Source organism: Bos indicus x Bos taurus, chromosome 20, assembly GCF_003369695.1.
Source record: "Bos indicus x Bos taurus breed Angus x Brahman F1 hybrid chromosome 20, Bos_hybrid_MaternalHap_v2.0, whole genome shotgun sequence".
Classification (NCBI taxonomy): Eukaryota; Metazoa; Chordata; class Mammalia; order Artiodactyla; family Bovidae; genus Bos; species Bos indicus x Bos taurus.
In genome coordinates, this window is record NC_040095.1 from 52,484,497 (window position 1) to 52,502,044 (window position 17,548).

A 17,548-nucleotide genomic window follows, 5' to 3' on the forward strand; every position below is an offset into this window, starting at 1 on the left:
CATTATTTTCTAATGTGATTAGTGTGTTCTTCCATGAAGTAAAGTAAAATATAGTAAAATACATTTGAGACATGCTAGGTTAAACCAGCATGTCCTTATATTGCCTTTTATTACCAGAGGACATCTAATGAAATATTATACTAATATAATTTAATAGCAAAACTTCTCCCAAAAATATAATTGTATTCATACAACTACATAAGGTTTAGATACCAAATTTAGAGAAAGACCCCACATATCAAGCTACCTATCATGTGTTGAATTTTTGAGCCTTTGGAATTTTTGAGTGTTTGGAAAAGTTTTATTATCCTCACAGAGTTGGAAATATATGTAAGTGGACTATATAAAATAATTTTCAGAGCAGTTTTACCAAATTTTTTGATAACTTTTGTTCTTTCCAATCTCCTTGCTATTTCACTAAACCTAATGATACTCATCATATTAACAATACTTTAATTAATGATTTCTTCTTTGATAAATTGAAAGCACTGATACATTAAGACATATGGCAAGAGGGAGTTTTCTAGTAAATAATAAGGCTCCATACTATTGTCAGATTTGAGTAACAAAAATACTTACATATCTAGGTATTGTGTAAAAAGAGAAATAAAATGTTTAGGTTGACTAATCATTTAAAATTATAGTTGATGAGAATTATTAAACCAGTGTGCTCAAATGCTTTTATAAAGAAATAACATTAGTGTACTAGATGAATAATCTATTTTTCCTTTCCAAATATGGTTGTATACTTTTCTTAGTTGGAGACTGAAAGTGCAGTAATAAAAACATGTTCTTTAAAAATAAGGATAAACCTAGGATATAGAATTATCTATCTTCTACTAATTCCAGTTATCTTGTTAGGCCTCCTTTCTTTTGCTATTTTCTTTTATTTTGCAGATAGCTAAGCTTCCCACAGTTTAAATTCTGTCCTCTTTGCAGATGAAATCTGCATCTCCAAATCTAAATATTTTCTCATGAAAATCTGTATCCAAAAATAAACCTCTATTCCAAAGTATGTTTAATAAATTTCATATCTTCATATTAAATTGTTTTTTTTAATCTTCACTAAAAGACTCAATATAACTTTAATATCTGCAAAAAAATATATGAGATTCTATAGGCCAATTACACTTTCAAGCACTGAGAATATACATGTGCCACATGCATTGCTAAGTCACTTCAGTCATGTCCAATTATTTTCGACCCTATGAACTTTAGCCCACCAGACTCCTCTGTCCATGGGATTCTCCAGCCAAGACTACTGGAATGGGTTGCTGTCCTCCAGGGAATCTTCATGACTCAAGTATTGAACCCATGTATCTTATGTCTCCTGCTTTGGCAGGTGGGTTCTTTACCACTAGCACCACCTCGACCATTGCTTACACTTGGATTGTCTATTGTTGTGTAATCAACTACCACGAGATGTAGAGGTTTAACGCAACAAAAATATATTTGTCTATGATTTTCAATTTGGTTGTAACTATTTGAAGAGCTCATTTCTGCTCTATGCATTGTCATCTTTCTCAACACTGGGTTGGAAGATTCATTCTCAAGATTTCTTTTTCACGTGGCTGGCAAAACTCTTGCTGGCTGATGGCTAGGAGCTTAGCTAAACTTATTGTTGGGGTTCACATTTTTTCTAGAAGAGACACTTCACAAAGCTGTCTGGGCTTCCTTACAGCAAGAGACAGGGATTGCCAAAGGGAGGAATTGAAAGTTAGAGCTGGGTCTGTCCTGACCCTAGCACTTCAATTATGTTCTATTAGTTTGAGGAGTCTCAGGCCCAGCCAGATTCCAGGCAACTGGAAGACAACAAACAAATACCACCACCCCCGCCACCAAACTTAACTTTTGTTGGGAGAAGTAGGAAAGATTTTCTGACATTTTTAATCCATCATTCCTGGTATATGGAAGAAGTAGGGATCCGGCCAACAATTATAAGGAGATTCAAATCAATAATTATAGATGATGATAAACTGATCCCTACATGTTTGCAGATTTCTGGAAATAAGGAGCATTGGTTTCTTTAGGCATATCAACTAGGGTTAATATGAAATAATTTAGGGTTAAAATTAAAATTACCCTAAAAAATGAATTATTAACCCTAATATTTTTAGAGATATGGGAAGGCATCTCTGAGAGAGATTTTTGTAAGAAAGAAAAATTAGTGTTGTATTTTTTGTTGATTGCTGTGTAAGAATATTGCCACCAACTTAGCAATATATAATACAGAGCAATATATAATAGCTCACAGTTTTCATAGATCAAAAGTTTGGGCGTGCTTTATGTGGTCCTTTATTTTAGGGTCTCATAAGGTGACCATCAGGGTGTTAGTCTGAATTGGGTTCTTATCTGGAAGATGTGCACCACACTGATGGATTGTTAAAGGGATTCAGTTTCTTGTGGTTGTAGGACTGCGGGCTTCAGTTCCTTGTCACTTACAGGCTGCCTTTAGCTTGTAGAGGCCACCTGCAGTTCATGGTCAGGAGGGGCTCCCCAACAGAGCTGTTTGCATCTTCAGACCAGGAAGGCAAGTGGGTACTAAGGTCTCACATAACCACACAATTGTGGACACATGATCACATTTAGGGCTTCCCAGGTGGCTCAGTGTTAAAGTCTGCCTGCCAATGCAGAAGATGAGAGTTTGATCCCTGGATCAGGAAGATCCCTTGGAGAGGCAATGTCACCCCACTCCAGTATTCTTGCCTTGAGAATCCCCTAGACAGAAGAGCCAGGTGAGCTACATTCTATGGGGTCACAGAACTGGACACAACTGAGCAATTGAGCATGCATGCATGCACCCAACACAATCAAATATATCTCACCATATATATATATATAGATAGATAGATAGATTTTATATCCTATAGCTCTATAGTATCAAGTCAGAGTTCTTACACACACTTACTGTGAGGGTACCCACCCACAAGGAAATGAGCTCCAAAAAGCTGGGATCATGAGGATCACATTACGAGTATGTCCACAGCAAGTAGGATTTAGGGCAAAATCCCAGTACCTCAATAAGCTCTTAAACTTGGTGACACTGTTTGTGCCAAAATAAATTAAAATCCTAGTTTTTCCACTCCTTTATCACTTTTTTATTTTCCTTATCTAGTCAGTTGCCGTGTCCTGATGGTTACTTTTCTAAAACATTGGTGGTAATTCATAGGCCATCAGGGGACATCTGTCAGGCAGGAGACATACATGAGTACACCAGCCTGTGTGTTACGTCATGATTGAAGAGTATATTCCCAGAATGGAAAGAGTGTAATAGTCCATCTGCAAATTCACTGACTGCCTTGTTTCAGAAGTAAGGGTATGGTGTACCAGCTAACCTTTTGTTTTTAAAGAGAAGCTGAACTTATTTAGTTTCATCGGGCATTTTGAAATATTTCTGCAATAATGTGCAGAAAATGTATCTCTAAGTCAGATCTGTTTCAGAATTCACCAGTGTTTGACTTATGATCAGACTTATTCCCTCCTGTATCTTTATATGTTATCTTAATGCCAGGTGGTGCTAGTGTAAAGAAACTGCCTGCCAGTGAAGGAAACCCAAGAGATGTGGGTTAAATCCCTGGGTCAGGAAGAGCCCCTGGATGAGGAAATGGCAACCCACTCCAGTATTCTTGTTTAAAAAATCCCATGGACAGAGGAGACCAGCGAGATACAATCTATAGGGTCGCACAGAGTCGGACACAACTGAAGTGACTTAGCACATACACATGCACAATGATATACATATATACTAACACATAGAAAAATATATGAAAGAAAATTATTAACTTTAAATAAGTCATGAATATAACATGTAAGACATGGGCACTAAACCAGATGGATAAAAATGTGTTAGTAATTTTGTATATAAAAGTTTAAAATAATGAAATAGTTGTAATTCAGTACATGATATTATCTCAGAAAATTAATGCCACAAAATCAATGAGATTACTTTCTTACCTTTACTAATATATTTTTCTTATTAGTCTGATGAATATAAAATATTAAATTGGACAAAATAGTGATCTCTAACTACCTCATTAATATTCTTCATATAAAATACTCTAGTATTTCTTCGGCCTGTCCTACAGAGCACTTTCAAAAACATATCTAATCATGTCACATTTCTGTTTGGAATCTTCACATTACATTCTCTGCTTAATATTTCTCTTTATACTACTACTCTTTACCTGCATGGATCTTATCCTTAGGTAAGATGATATCACTCCCCCATATTCTAGATTTATATTTTTACTGGTGCCCTCCTTTAAAATCCACTTTCCTGTCTATTTCTTCTACCTCCAAAGTCTCTATCTTTCTAACTTAATTTATTTGTTCACCTTTTCCATTAAACTTTATTGCCTTCCCTGAAACAAATTTGATCTCTACTTCTGATACATCTTCCTTTAATTCTAAGATATTACTCTCATAAGTACATCAACGTTTTTAGTATTGTGTTTTGTATTATATGATATAGTTTCTATATTCCTAGTTTGTAATCTACTTGTGAGAGAAAAAATACCTCCGTATAGTTCTTTTCAAAACTCTTACTTTAGGTAAATACTCAAAATATCTGCATAATTGCATTTATTTATTATAAAGATTTTTGTTAACTATGTTATTCAATATTGTATTATACACAAAAACACATTTACTTTATGAAATGTGACTTAAACATTATAATGCCTACATGAGTTTCATATGGTAGGTCTTTAGGTGTCTTAAAAAAAAACACACACACACACACAGAAATGAACAATAAATAAAAAGCTGGAGTTATTTTGTGAAAATTCCAAGAAATACATTGAATCTGTTTTTCTTGTTTGTTTCTTGCTACTGAGTGAACCAGTGTTTTGACTAAGCATGTGCCCTGTATATGAAATGAAATAATCATATCACATATCCAATAATGTTGCTGTAAGGATTTGAAGTTTATTACATAGTTGCTGCTCAATAAATGTTAGCTTTTATTATTTTTTATATTTTTAAAATTTAAATTTATTTATTTTAATTAAAGGCTAATTACTTTACAATATTGTATTGGTTTTGCCGTACATCAACATGAATCCACCACAGGTATAAACATGTTCCCCATCCTGAACCCCCCTCACACCTCCCTCCCCATACCATCCCTCTGGGTCATCCCAGTGCACCAGCCCCAAGCATTCTGTATCCTGCCTCGAACCTGGACTGGTGATTCATTTCTTACATGATATTATACATGTTTCAATGCCATTCTCCCAAATCATCCCCCCTCTCCCTCTCACACAGAGCCGGTCCATGAATAATGGAGTACACATTGAAACAAACCTCAATCACTTAGAACCTTAGTCACTTAGTTTGGGACTTGATTTTTCACTTATATATAATTTTAAAGTTTAAAAAGTTCATTATTCCATCGGTGGGGAATATGTACAAAAAATAATAAAGAAGATTATTGCATGTTTAAAATCCTGAAGTTGCTTGCAGTTCTTTGTGGCCTGTATTATCAGATTATGAATATTATTATACTGTACTTCCTCATGACTCAAATTTGAATTAATATGAAAGTAATAGTTGAGAAAGCAGATAAAAAGCCCCTCTCTCTCTGTAGCACTACATTAACTTTACTTCTCTAATTGGCTTTCTTCATGTGTGTGTGAACTCCTTTTTCTTTTTTTTTCTAAGATCAGGCTAGCATTGACCTTTCTCTTATAAAAAGAGAATTTATTCTCATTAAGTTTAATTGTGTAGTTAATGTTTTCATTGAGGTGCCTGTTAAGCTCCTCTCTGACATTTCTAAGATCAGTTAAAGTTCTTAACTTGTCAAGGCAAAATGTCAACCCATCAAACTGCCCAATTCCAGTTTATATATGTACTAACCCTGAGTGATTCTCTTATTTCTTTAAGGTAGTTTGTGAAAGTTCTTTCACAGATTTCTTTGGTCATTTTCCCAACATTGTTCCAAGTATATCCTCATCTTATCATACCTCATCTGTCCCAAGGTCAAATTCAGCACCATATATATCATTGAAAATCAAACACATCACAGTTATTTGTTTTTTAAGCCATTACTTAAATGAATAGGCTTCCTGGGTGGATCAGTGATCAGGAATCCACCTGCCAATGCAGGAGATTAGGGTTTGATCTTTGGGGTGGGAAGATCCCCTGGAGAAGGAAATGGCAACCCACTCCGGATAATATTATTACCTGGGAAATCCCATGGAGAGAGGAGCCTGGTGGGCTATAGTCTGTGGGATCCAAAAAGTCAGACATGACATAGGGACTGAACAACAACTTGAATGAATACATGTTTACAAAACAAGTTCATCTATTTTTTTTTTCTAAAGATGTCTGCAGGAAGCAAACATTTATACCAATCCCCCAGTGGTTATTCTTTGCCCACTTCATTAATCTGCCCATTAGAATGAAGAAACATGGATAATGTTTCCAGCTCTATCTTCTTCGGTAGCACAGGGTTTCCTTAGTCATTAACTAGTGGACAAACAAGCAAAAAATTGAGACATATTTGAATTGCTGCTAATATACTTTGTCCCCTGCCAATGTGATATACTTTCCCTGACTTGTGTTTACAGTTTGAGTGTATCCTCTACATTCACCTGAAGCATCCGTCTTCTTGGTTTAGAAAAAAAGTAATCAATGGACAGTGAAACTAGTCATCCTTGGAATAGTAACAAGAAGGATGATGTGAAATGCAGAAAGCAAAACTTCATTCTTTAAACAGTCTGTTTTTTGCAAGACAAGTGGTCTACTCTAAAACTACATTTAGTAATATTTGGGATAACAAGTTCATTTCTGAACAACAGCGTCAAAAACTTTTCTCAAAGGATATACCCTCTATTTCTTTTATTTTTCTGACAAGTTTATATGACTTTTTAAGTAATGGCAAACTATTATTTGTCATTTAGAATTATGATTTAAACCAATTTTTTTATTGTTTAAAATAGTAAGAATTTTATCCATGTGTATAGAGATGTATTTCTTTAAGAATGTTCAACCTCCTAATGGCCTAAATCAAGAGATATTCAACTTGTGTCTCTATTTCTTTGTAAGTAGACAAAAGTACTACTAGTCCATTATTATTCAATCTCTAAAGAGTTATGTTGTTGTTGTTGTTCAGTCACCAAGTAGTGTCTGACTCTTTACAACCCCATGAACTGCAGCATGACAAGCTTCCCTGTCCTTCAGTACTCCGGGAGTTTGCTCAAACTCGTACCCATTTAGTAAGTGGTGTCATCTGGTCATTTCATCCTCTGTCACCCTCTTCTCCTCCTGCCTTCAATCTTTCCCACATCAGGGTCTTTTCCAGTGAGTCAGTTCTTCGCATCAGATGACCAAATATTGGTGCTTCAGCTTCAGCATCAATCCTTCCAATGAATATTCAGGACTGACTGAATATTTAGGATTGACTGGTTTGATCTGTTACTGATCCTTCTCTATGGTCCAACTCTCATATATGCATATAAATTCTTAAGTTTCTAGGTTTTGGTAGTACTTGAGAATAAGTTACAGAAATAGCTGATTATTTAGTGATATAGAGCATAAGCTTCAGAGCACCATTTGTACAGTACCACAGTTCTCCATTGATCTATGAAGCAATATAAATACATGTGAATATTTGCCTTCAGCACTCACGATTATTTACATTTAAGAATTCCACATGTCTGTAATACTGGAGAGTACTTTGAGATCATGTTTAATTATATATTTAAGATACAAAGAAATGAATATTAGAGGGATGACTCAAGGTCACTTAGCTACTTACTGGTAGAGTTGACATTTCAGTTTCCTCTCTAATGCCATACTCACATTTGAGAAAGAATGACCAAAGTTGCCCAAAGCCTTTAGAATTATTGGGTCCTTCCAGTTGAATTATTATTCCATGGCTGATTTGAGTTTAGTGATATTAAATTTGGACTGTAGAGTCCTTCTTAAGTTAAAAAGGCTAAAAATATAAACTAGTTCTTAGCCTAGATCTAACTGATTAAATATCAAACATTCTTTTGTAGCATCAGCATTAATATTTAAATTGTATGTAATAAGACTCTATCATGATAACCTGGGTATATGTTTTAGGCACTTATCTTTTGGATGCCATTGGAAGGAAGTGTGTGTTCACATTTCATCTTTAAGCTCACCCATGCCCATGCCCGTCTTTTGACATTGCACAGCAGTAGGCTTTCAATCTCATGGCAGTTGTTGCTGTGTAGTGAATTTTCCTAACTGTGCTAAAATATTTGCCTAATGATGCTTTAAATCCATTTACAGCATGCCTTCTGAAGGGGCAGCACATGTTCAAAACATATCTAAGACTCGCAGTTCCTTTGGTAATGAATCACAAGCTTCCTCTACAGACCAGCTGCAGGCCATTATATGTGTTCCCAGGAGGTCAAGGTAATTTAGAGGCGAGATATGTGCTCAATTCCCCAGGAGCCCCTGGCCCATTCACTCCTATAATTATGGTTAGAGTCCAGGAATCTTGGTACACTGAAGTTTAGAGTTGTTTCCTTGAAACACAGTATTTGTTAGGAGAGTGAGCAAATAGAAGAGATGGGCTGTTTTAAGCCAGCTATTTGCACGTGAGTATCAAAATCTATTTCTATTTTCTGAAAACTCATAATCTACTTAATGGAGGCTACCACATTTCTAAGATTCCAAAGCAGTTCAATAGGAATAATGATATATGAACTGTTATAATAAGCAGTCGTTTTAATGTACTTAAAATAGCATCTGAAATGTAATTGTTGAAGAGTGAATATAACACTATGTAAAATATTTATAGGCATTTTCTAGCCTTTCATATTAAGGTGTTTATTTTCTGCATAGCAAAGTTATAGGGATTTTAAAAAAAATTTCTTATGAAAAGTACATGATAACACATGGGCATAAGGCAAGTGTAAATCTCAAATATATACATCTGTCTATAACTGTGTGACAATTTGAAAATCTACATATCCTCACAGAAGTGACAGTTGAAATAATTTATGATATTACTTTTGCTGAGCACAAGGGGAATAGGCACGCTCACGTATTATTAGAATTAGGCATGGCTCATACTAAATATACATTTTTATACTTTGAGATGGCAGTTTGTTAATATACAGAAAACTTATATTATTCATTTATTACATGCTTGGAATTTAGAAAGATGGTAACAATAACCCTGTATACGAGACAGCAAAAGAGACACTGATGTATAGAACAGTCTTTTGGACTCTGGGAGAGGGATAGGGTGGGATGATTTGGGAGAATGGCATTGAAACTTGTATAATATCATATATGAAATGAGTCGCCAGCCCAGGTTCGATGCACGATACTGGATCTGGTGCACTGGGATGACCCAGAGGGAGGGTATGGGGAGGGAGGCGGGAGGAGGATTCAGCATGGGGAACACATGTATACCTGTGGTGGATTCATTTTGATATATGGCAAAACCAATACAATAATGTAAAGTTAAAAAATAAAAATAATAATAATAAATAAATATTAAAAAAAGACACCATCATGCATTCATTTAACAAATTGTCTTTGCATTTGATGGCTATTGACAGAAGCCCCCAGTAAAAACTTTTGATCAGGCACAACTAAGGTTCTTAGATGCACTGTAAGGAAGGTCAGACACTGTGACAGAGTCTGAGTAGTACTTCAAATGAGGCATTAAGGGAGTTTGGTTTTATAATTTTAGAGTCTGGAGGATTCACAGGTGAACCCTTTAAGTCAAGGGTCAAGTTGAGATTGGGTACATGTCATGGTGTTATAACTGGATTCGTGGGAATTGTGAGATGAGGGCCCTAAATCAAGTCCTGATGAGGAAACTGTTAGTTTTTATAAATATATTGTTTAATTTGTTCACAAACTTACCTTTAAGGAGGTGTTATTTCTTGAAGCAAGCAAAGAGAAAAGTTTGAAATGCACGTCTAAACCAGGAACCTAGAGGATGCAGTTAAACCCAGAAACTCATCTCAGTACAAAGTCCACAGGTGGTGGTCATGGTTGTTGTTCAGTTACCCAGTCGTGTCTAACTCTTCAGAACCCCGCAGGATGCAGCGTGCCAGGCCTCCCTGTCCCTCACTATCTCCCGGACTTTGCCCAAGTTTGCATTCTTTGCATCAGTGATGCCGTCCAGCCATAGCATCCTACGATGTCCTCATCTCCTACTGCCCTCAATCTTCCTCAGCATCAGGGACTTTTCCAATGAGTTGGCTGTTTGCATCAGATGACCAAAATACTGGAGCTTCAACTTCAGCATCATTTCTTCCAGTAATTATTCAGTTTTGATCTCCCTTAAGATTGACTGGTTTGATCTCCTTGCTGTCCAAGGGACTTTCAGGAGTCTTTTCCATCACCACAGGACCAGACATTTAAAAACATATGTAAGTTCTTAAATAAACTGTAGATATTTTATACATAAAATTAAAATCAGGGAATTTAATTTAAAGCTATGATTAGTGACTGTTGTCTTTATCATTTTATTTTGAAAATATCAATGTGACAAAATATTTAATAATGAATTTGATTTAAAATTGGTCCAAAGTTTTACTTGACTAAACATCTAAAAATTCAAGTTCAGTATAGCATTTATAACACTCACAGTATTAAACATTTTAAAAAGTTGCCTATTATTTTAAATTTAGTCAGTTGAACCCAATTTGATATTTTTGTGATAAACTGTGGAATTAATTTTAGCCTACTTTAGAACTGGAATCATTTAAAAATATAAATCATGAGAAGTTAAACCATAGTCTTCTATTAAATAAAATATTGTATTAATATTATATTAACATTGGGGATAAAATTAGTGAACATCATAGAGTTAATTTAAATCTAATAGTTGCTGAGTCATGTCTGACTCTTTGCAACCCCATGGAGTGTTGCCCACCAGTCCCTCTGTCCATGGGATTTTCCAGGCAAGAACTGGAGTGGGTTGCCAGTTCCTATTCTAGGGGATCTTCCCGAGCTAGGGACTGAACCCACGTCTCTTGCATCTCCTGCATTGGCAGGCAAATTCCTTACCACTAGCGCCACCTAGGAAGCCCTATTTAAATCTAATATCACCCTAATCTTTCCAGAATCATCGAATTATCAAAGATAAAACATGAAAAGTTTTAAAATAAACATTTCTGTCCATATATTAGAAATTATGATTAATTTTGAAATTTTGAATCTTGAAATCTTCCCCAGAGCAGGGAAAAATAGAATAGGATGAATGACAGTAGATGTGAGAGGAATTTCAGACAGATAGGAAATTAACACTATATCTTTCTTATATAAGGAAAGGGTTAGATGCAGAAAAGCACATTTCAACATACACATATGCAACAGGAAGAGAGTCATGATAGCTGATACAAAACATATTTTTCTTCTCTTGACAATTGCATCAAGTCATAGGGATATAAAGCTAGTGTTCTTAAATCTACAAACTATGGGGTTCAGCAAGAAGATTTTCCCACATTTAAATAAATGCTCTTGTTTAAATAATAGATGGCAAAACCAATACAATATTGTAAAGTAAAAAAAATAATAATAATAAAAAAAATTTAAAAAAAAGAAAATATTTCCTCGAGAAGGTGTTTTCTTTCATTTTCAAATTGTTATTTCTTAAAATATCCACCCTCATGGTGGGGGGAGCGTTAATAAAAACAAAGAGCTTTTCTTGTTTTCTACTCCTATTTCAAATTTGCTCAGTTTTGGTGATCCCCCATCAAGAAAACAGAGAAAGTGGAGACTCTCACATTAGCTTCCTTTTAAGGTTCAAAAATAGCCTGAGCCCTCTCAGACTAATTCCCTCTTGGCTCTCTCCACCTTAGTCTCGTGAACCTTTTTGCCATGGACTCAGACATGAGCACTTATTTTTGTTTTGGTTGTTCCTTTTGACATTTGCTTCTCCTTCAACTTTATGCATGGTTTACTCTCTTTCTTCTTGCGGTCTTTTCTCAACCAGCACGTTCTCTGTGTGGGCACCCAGAATAATCTCTAATAGCACCCATGCACCACCATCTGCCTTTTCTGCTTTATTTCACTTTGTAGAACTTGTCTTTTCTAACATAGCATAAAATTTACTTATTCTTTATGTTCGTTGTTTTTATCTCCTCTCCAAGCCTCCACACAAAGAGTGAAAGCTATCTAAGATGAATGATAGCAAGTTTATCCCCGGTAAATAGCATCTTGAGCATATCAGGTACTAATTAACCTGTATTACTTTAATGAATTGAAGAGATGTTTATTTTTTCCCATACCAAACAAGTGTAAAGGTGAGGAGCATGTTTATAATTCATCACCTTTTACTGTAAAATTTTTCTCTGAAGCAATACTTTGCACATTTTTTCTTACTTGTATATTTGAGAGCACTATTTATAACAGTTTTAATCATTTATTTTAAATAATTAAATATTCTGGACTCTAGAGTTCATTAGCATAATTTAGTCCACTAGGTTTTCTCCTAAAAAAAATTATGCTGACTGTTTTATCCACTCATATTTTCGGGTTTTAGGAAAACTATATGGTACAATACAAATGTCCTGAGTCATGCCCTTTATAAGATAACATTATAAAGGGAGTTCCCTGGTGGTCTAGTGGTTAGGACTGGGGACTTTTACTGCCATGGCCTGTGTTTCAATTCCTAGTTGGGGAACTGAGATTCAGCAAGTTGTTCAGCGTGGCCAAAAACCCCTCCCAAACACACATGATTATATGTCAGTTATAACTCAATAAAGAATAAATAAAAAATAAAAAGAAAACGTGAATATTGCAGCAATATCTCTTAGTTTAGCCTTGTAAATAAACCTGAAGACAAACGATCTCCATTTCTGTCTTTCTCTTATTTTTAATCTTTGTTCTTATTTATTATACTTAAAATATTTTATTTTTCACTGGACTCAAATTCTCTTTTTTTATTTTTTAATTAATTTACTTTCCCTTCCCAAAAGCTATGCATCTCTTAAGATAACTAATATCATAAAGAAAATTCTTAAATCTTTTGCATTAATTTGTCTTAGTATAAGGTATAGTCTTGTAGTCTTCAGATTCATATCTATTTTAGAATAACTGTCTTTCATTTTTTCACTTCATGTTTTTCTGTCATCTTTTCTTTGATATCATAATTATTATATATGCACATTCAAATCTTCTTTCTTTGACATATTTATCATTTTCTCTAATATTGAGTTTATTTCTTTGTCCTTTCTAATTTATATATTTAGATTTTGCTACTTACTCAAGTTCTACTCATGCTCTTTAAACTTTTTGGATGCCTTGCTAATTATACTGAAATGCTGTTTCTAATGTGCTTTGTTTTTATTGTATTTTCCCATAGTTTTATTTTATTTTATGCATTCTGCAAGCTCAATTTTTAAATTGCATCTCTCTCAGAATCTTTCTTTTGTTCAGTCACTCAGTCAGGTCCAACTCTTTGTGACCCCATGGAATGTAGCACTCCAGGCTTCCCTGTCCTTTACTGTCTCCTGGAGCTTTCTCAAACTCATGTTCATTGAATTGGTGATGCCATCCAACCATCTTGTCCTCTGTCATCCCATTCTCCTCCTGCCTTCCATCTTTCCCAGCATCAGGGTTTTATCTAATGAGTTGGCTCTTCACATTAGGTGGCCAAATTATTGGCGTTTCAGCTTCAGCATCAGTCCTTCCAATAAATATTCAGGATTGATTTCCTTTAGGATTGACTGGTTTGATCTCCTTGCAGTCCAAGGGACTCTCTAGAATCTTCTCTAACACCACAGTTCAAAAGCATCAATTCTTCTGCACTCAGCCTTCTTTATGGTCCAACTCTCATATCCATACATGACTACTGAAAGAAAAAAAAAAAAAAGAAAACAAAAACATAGCTCTGACTATACGGGCCTTTGTTGGCAAGATAAAGGATTAACTTAGGAGAAGCTACGTTTACAAATAATAAGGAGATTGAATATTATGATAACTAAAGTTCAAAATTTAAGTAAAAATTCATTTTTAGTTGTTACAAAGATAAATTCCCTTACCTAACATTTTCCTGTGTGAGAGTTAAAGAATTGCTAGATTTATAAGGTGCATACATCAGTTTCTTGGTTCTTTGGCAAAAACGTCATTGGAAGCTCAGGAAATCAGTATAGTCAAATGGTGAAAAATTTAAATGATACTCAGTTTACCAAAACCTTTTTAGACTAATAATAAAGCACAGAGTATACTTAAGTATTATAGGAAAAATTTTACCAGTTTTACAATGTCTATTCTCTGTAGAAACCAAACCTGCAGGAAGTACTGAAAAAATTAAAATGTTCTATATACCTTCAATTTATATTAAAATTGCATATGTATTTAAATTTATAAATAGCTGTGCCATGTAAATAAAATAGATATTACTTTGATGTCCTTTGATAATTTTGTGAAGGGAACTACTTGATTCCCATGAAAATACCTCAAAATGTTAAGGGTATCTCATAACTTTTTATGGTCTCCAAAATATTCTTATGTGTGTGTGTTCAGTCATGTCTGACTCTTAAGGACCCCATGGACTGTAGCCCTCTAGGCTCCCCCATTCATGGGATTTTCTTGGCAAGAATACTGGAGAGGGTTGCCATTTCCTTCTTCAGGGGATCTTCCCAACACAGGCATCAAAACCTGTTCTCCTGCATCTCCTGCACTGGCAGATGATTCTTTACCACTAGTGCTGCCTGTGGGAAGTAATTATGAGAAGAGTTGAAATGTACTGAGTGCTTACCATGTACAAGGTACTGAGCTATGCCTTTTTTTGTATGCTCTTGTTTCTCACAAGAATTCTATGCAGCTAGAAATGTGGAGTTTATGAATATGGAAAAGAACAGCATAGAGAGTAAAGCAATTTGCCCAGATTCAGGCAGCTACTGAATTGCAGGCTTAGAACTTGACCTCAAACTCTAGACTGTTAATTACAAAGTAACTTTCAATCTGCATCTGTGTACTTACTTACCTTCCTTTTGAACTAATATTTAAACTTCTCTATGGCTTGTTCATGATAGCCTTACTCTTATCTGCTCCGACTTTAAGGTATTTTTATTGTCATATCTCCATTTTTTTTTCATTACTTAATTATTTACCTAAAGTATTCTCAAATCTTTACACTAAAACTGAATAAGGAAACAAATAAGTCTGTTTCTGAAGTTAGGAGAATGAGTCCCTCATGCTGAAAAGTCACATATGCAATCTCTCTGGTTATCACTTATAAGAAAAAGGAAATAGTTAAAATCCATTACCACTGAAGACCATGAACGTGCTATGATTTCTAGAAGTGATATACCATAATGCTTGCCATTAACTTAAAATCCTTTCTTCATAAAAATTGCTTGAGAGGGTGTTTGGATATTATGAGTACAAATTATTACTATCAAAAATATTGATCTGTCAGTCTTTAGTAAGAAAATTATATCCCTGCTTATTTATAGTTCTCTCAGAGAAGTTCAGGCACACAGAAAGACCTTTGTAGTTTGCATCTGAAAACAATATTCCAGTATTACCTTTGAATATTATAGAGTCTTGAATCTATTTGTGGAGAGGAAACATGACTGTCAGCATACAAAAAAAGACCCAATAAACATTACTGAAAGTCTAAACGAAAGGTAAAATTTTTGATTTCCACAGTAACCATGGTTTATTTTGTCCTGAGTGCTTTGTTTTCAGCTGTAGAATTTCACACTGTTTTAAAAACAGCTTAGCATGACATTTCCATCCCGAGCTTTAGAACTTTAATTAACTTTGAGAAAAATTGTAATTTTTTACTAATCTAAGGCATCAGATCAGATCAGTCTCTCAGTCGTGTCCGACTACTTGCGACCCCATGAATCGCAGCACGCTAGGCCTCCCTGTCCAACACCAACTCCCAGAGTTCACTGAGACTCACGTCCATTGAGTCAGTGATGCCATCCAGGCATCTCATCCTCCGTCGTCCCCTTCTCCTCCTGCCCCCAATCCCTCCCAGCATCAGAGTCTTTTTCAATGAGTCAACTCTTCGCATGAGGCGGCCAAAGTACTGGAGTTTCAGCTTTAGCATCATTCCTTCCAAAGAAATCCCAGGGCTGATCTCCTTCAGAATGGACTGGTTGGATCTCCTTGCAGTCCAAGGGACTCTCAAGAGTCTTCTCCAACACCATAGTTCAAAAGCATCAATTCTTCAGTGCTCAGCTTTCTTCACAGTCCAACTCTCACATCCATACAGGACCACAGGAAAAACCATAGCCTTGACTAGACGGACCTTTGTTGGCAAAGTAATGTCTCTGCTTTTGAATATGCCATCTAGGTTGGTCATAACTTTCCTTCCAAGGAGTAAACATCTTTTAATTTCATGGCTGCAATCACCATCTGCAGTGATTTTGGAGCCCCCCCCAAAATAAAGTCTGACACTGTTTCCACTGTTTCCCCATCTATTTCCCATGAAGTGATGGGACCAGATGCCATGATCTTTGTTTTCTGAATGTTGAGCTTTAAGCCAACTTTTTCACTCTCCACTTTCACTTTCATCAAGAGGCTTTTGAGTTCCTCTTCACTTTCTGCCATAAGGGTGGTGTCATCTGCATATCTGAGGTTATTGATATTCCTCCCGGCAATCTTCATTACATCTTGTGTTTCTTCCAGTCCAGAGTTTCTCATGATGTATTCTGCATATAAGTTAAATAAACAGGGTGACAATATACAGCCTTGATGTACTCCTTTTCCTATTTGGAACCAGTCTGTTCTTCCATGTCCAGTTCTAACTGTTGCTTCCTGACCTGCATACAAATTTCTCAAGAGGCAGGTCAGGTGGTCTGGTATTCCCATCTCTTTCAGAATTTCCCACAGTTTATCGTGATCCACACAAAGGCTTTGGCATAGTCAATAAAGCAGAAATAGATGTTTTTCTGGAACTCTCTTGCTTTTTCCATGATCCAGCACATGTTGGCAATTTGATCTCTGGTTCCTCTGCCTTTTCTAAAACCAGCTTGAACATCAGGAAGTTCACGGTTCACATATTGCTGAATCCTGGCTTGGAGAATTTTGAACATTACTAGTGTTTGAGATGAGTGCAATTGTGCGGTAGTTTAAGCATTCTTTGCCATTGCCTTTCTTTGGGATTGGAATGAAAACTGACCTTTTCCAGTCCTGTGGCCACTGCTGAGTTTTCCAAATTTGCTGGCATATTGAGTGCAGCACTTTCACAGCATCATCTTTCAGGATTTGGAATAGCTCAACTGGAATTCCATCACCTGCACTAGCTTTGTTCATAGTGATGCTTTCTAAGGCCCACTTGACTTCACATTCCAGGATGTCTGGCTTTAGGTCAGTGATCACACCATCATTATTATCTGGGTCGTGAAGATCTTTTTTGTACAGTTCTTCTGTGTATTCTTGCCATGTCTTCTTAATATCTTCTGCTTCTGTTAGGTCCATACCATTTCTGTCCTTTATTGAACCCATCTTTGCATGAAATGTTCCTTTGGTATCTCTGATTTTCTTGAAGAGATCTCTAATCTTTCCTATTCTGTTGTTTTCCTCTATTTCTTTGCATTGATTGCTAAGGAAGGCTTTCTTATCTCTTCTTGCTATTCTTTAGAAC

The 17,548-nt window shown here is 35.6% G+C and overlaps 1 protein-coding gene across 1 annotated transcript in view; it reads left to right on the forward strand.

Moving 5' to 3' along the window:
- CDH18 (cadherin 18) overlaps window positions 1-17,548 on the forward strand; it is a 1,278,678-nt gene that overhangs the window by 86,779 nt on the left and 1,174,351 nt on the right. The window lies entirely within an intron of this gene.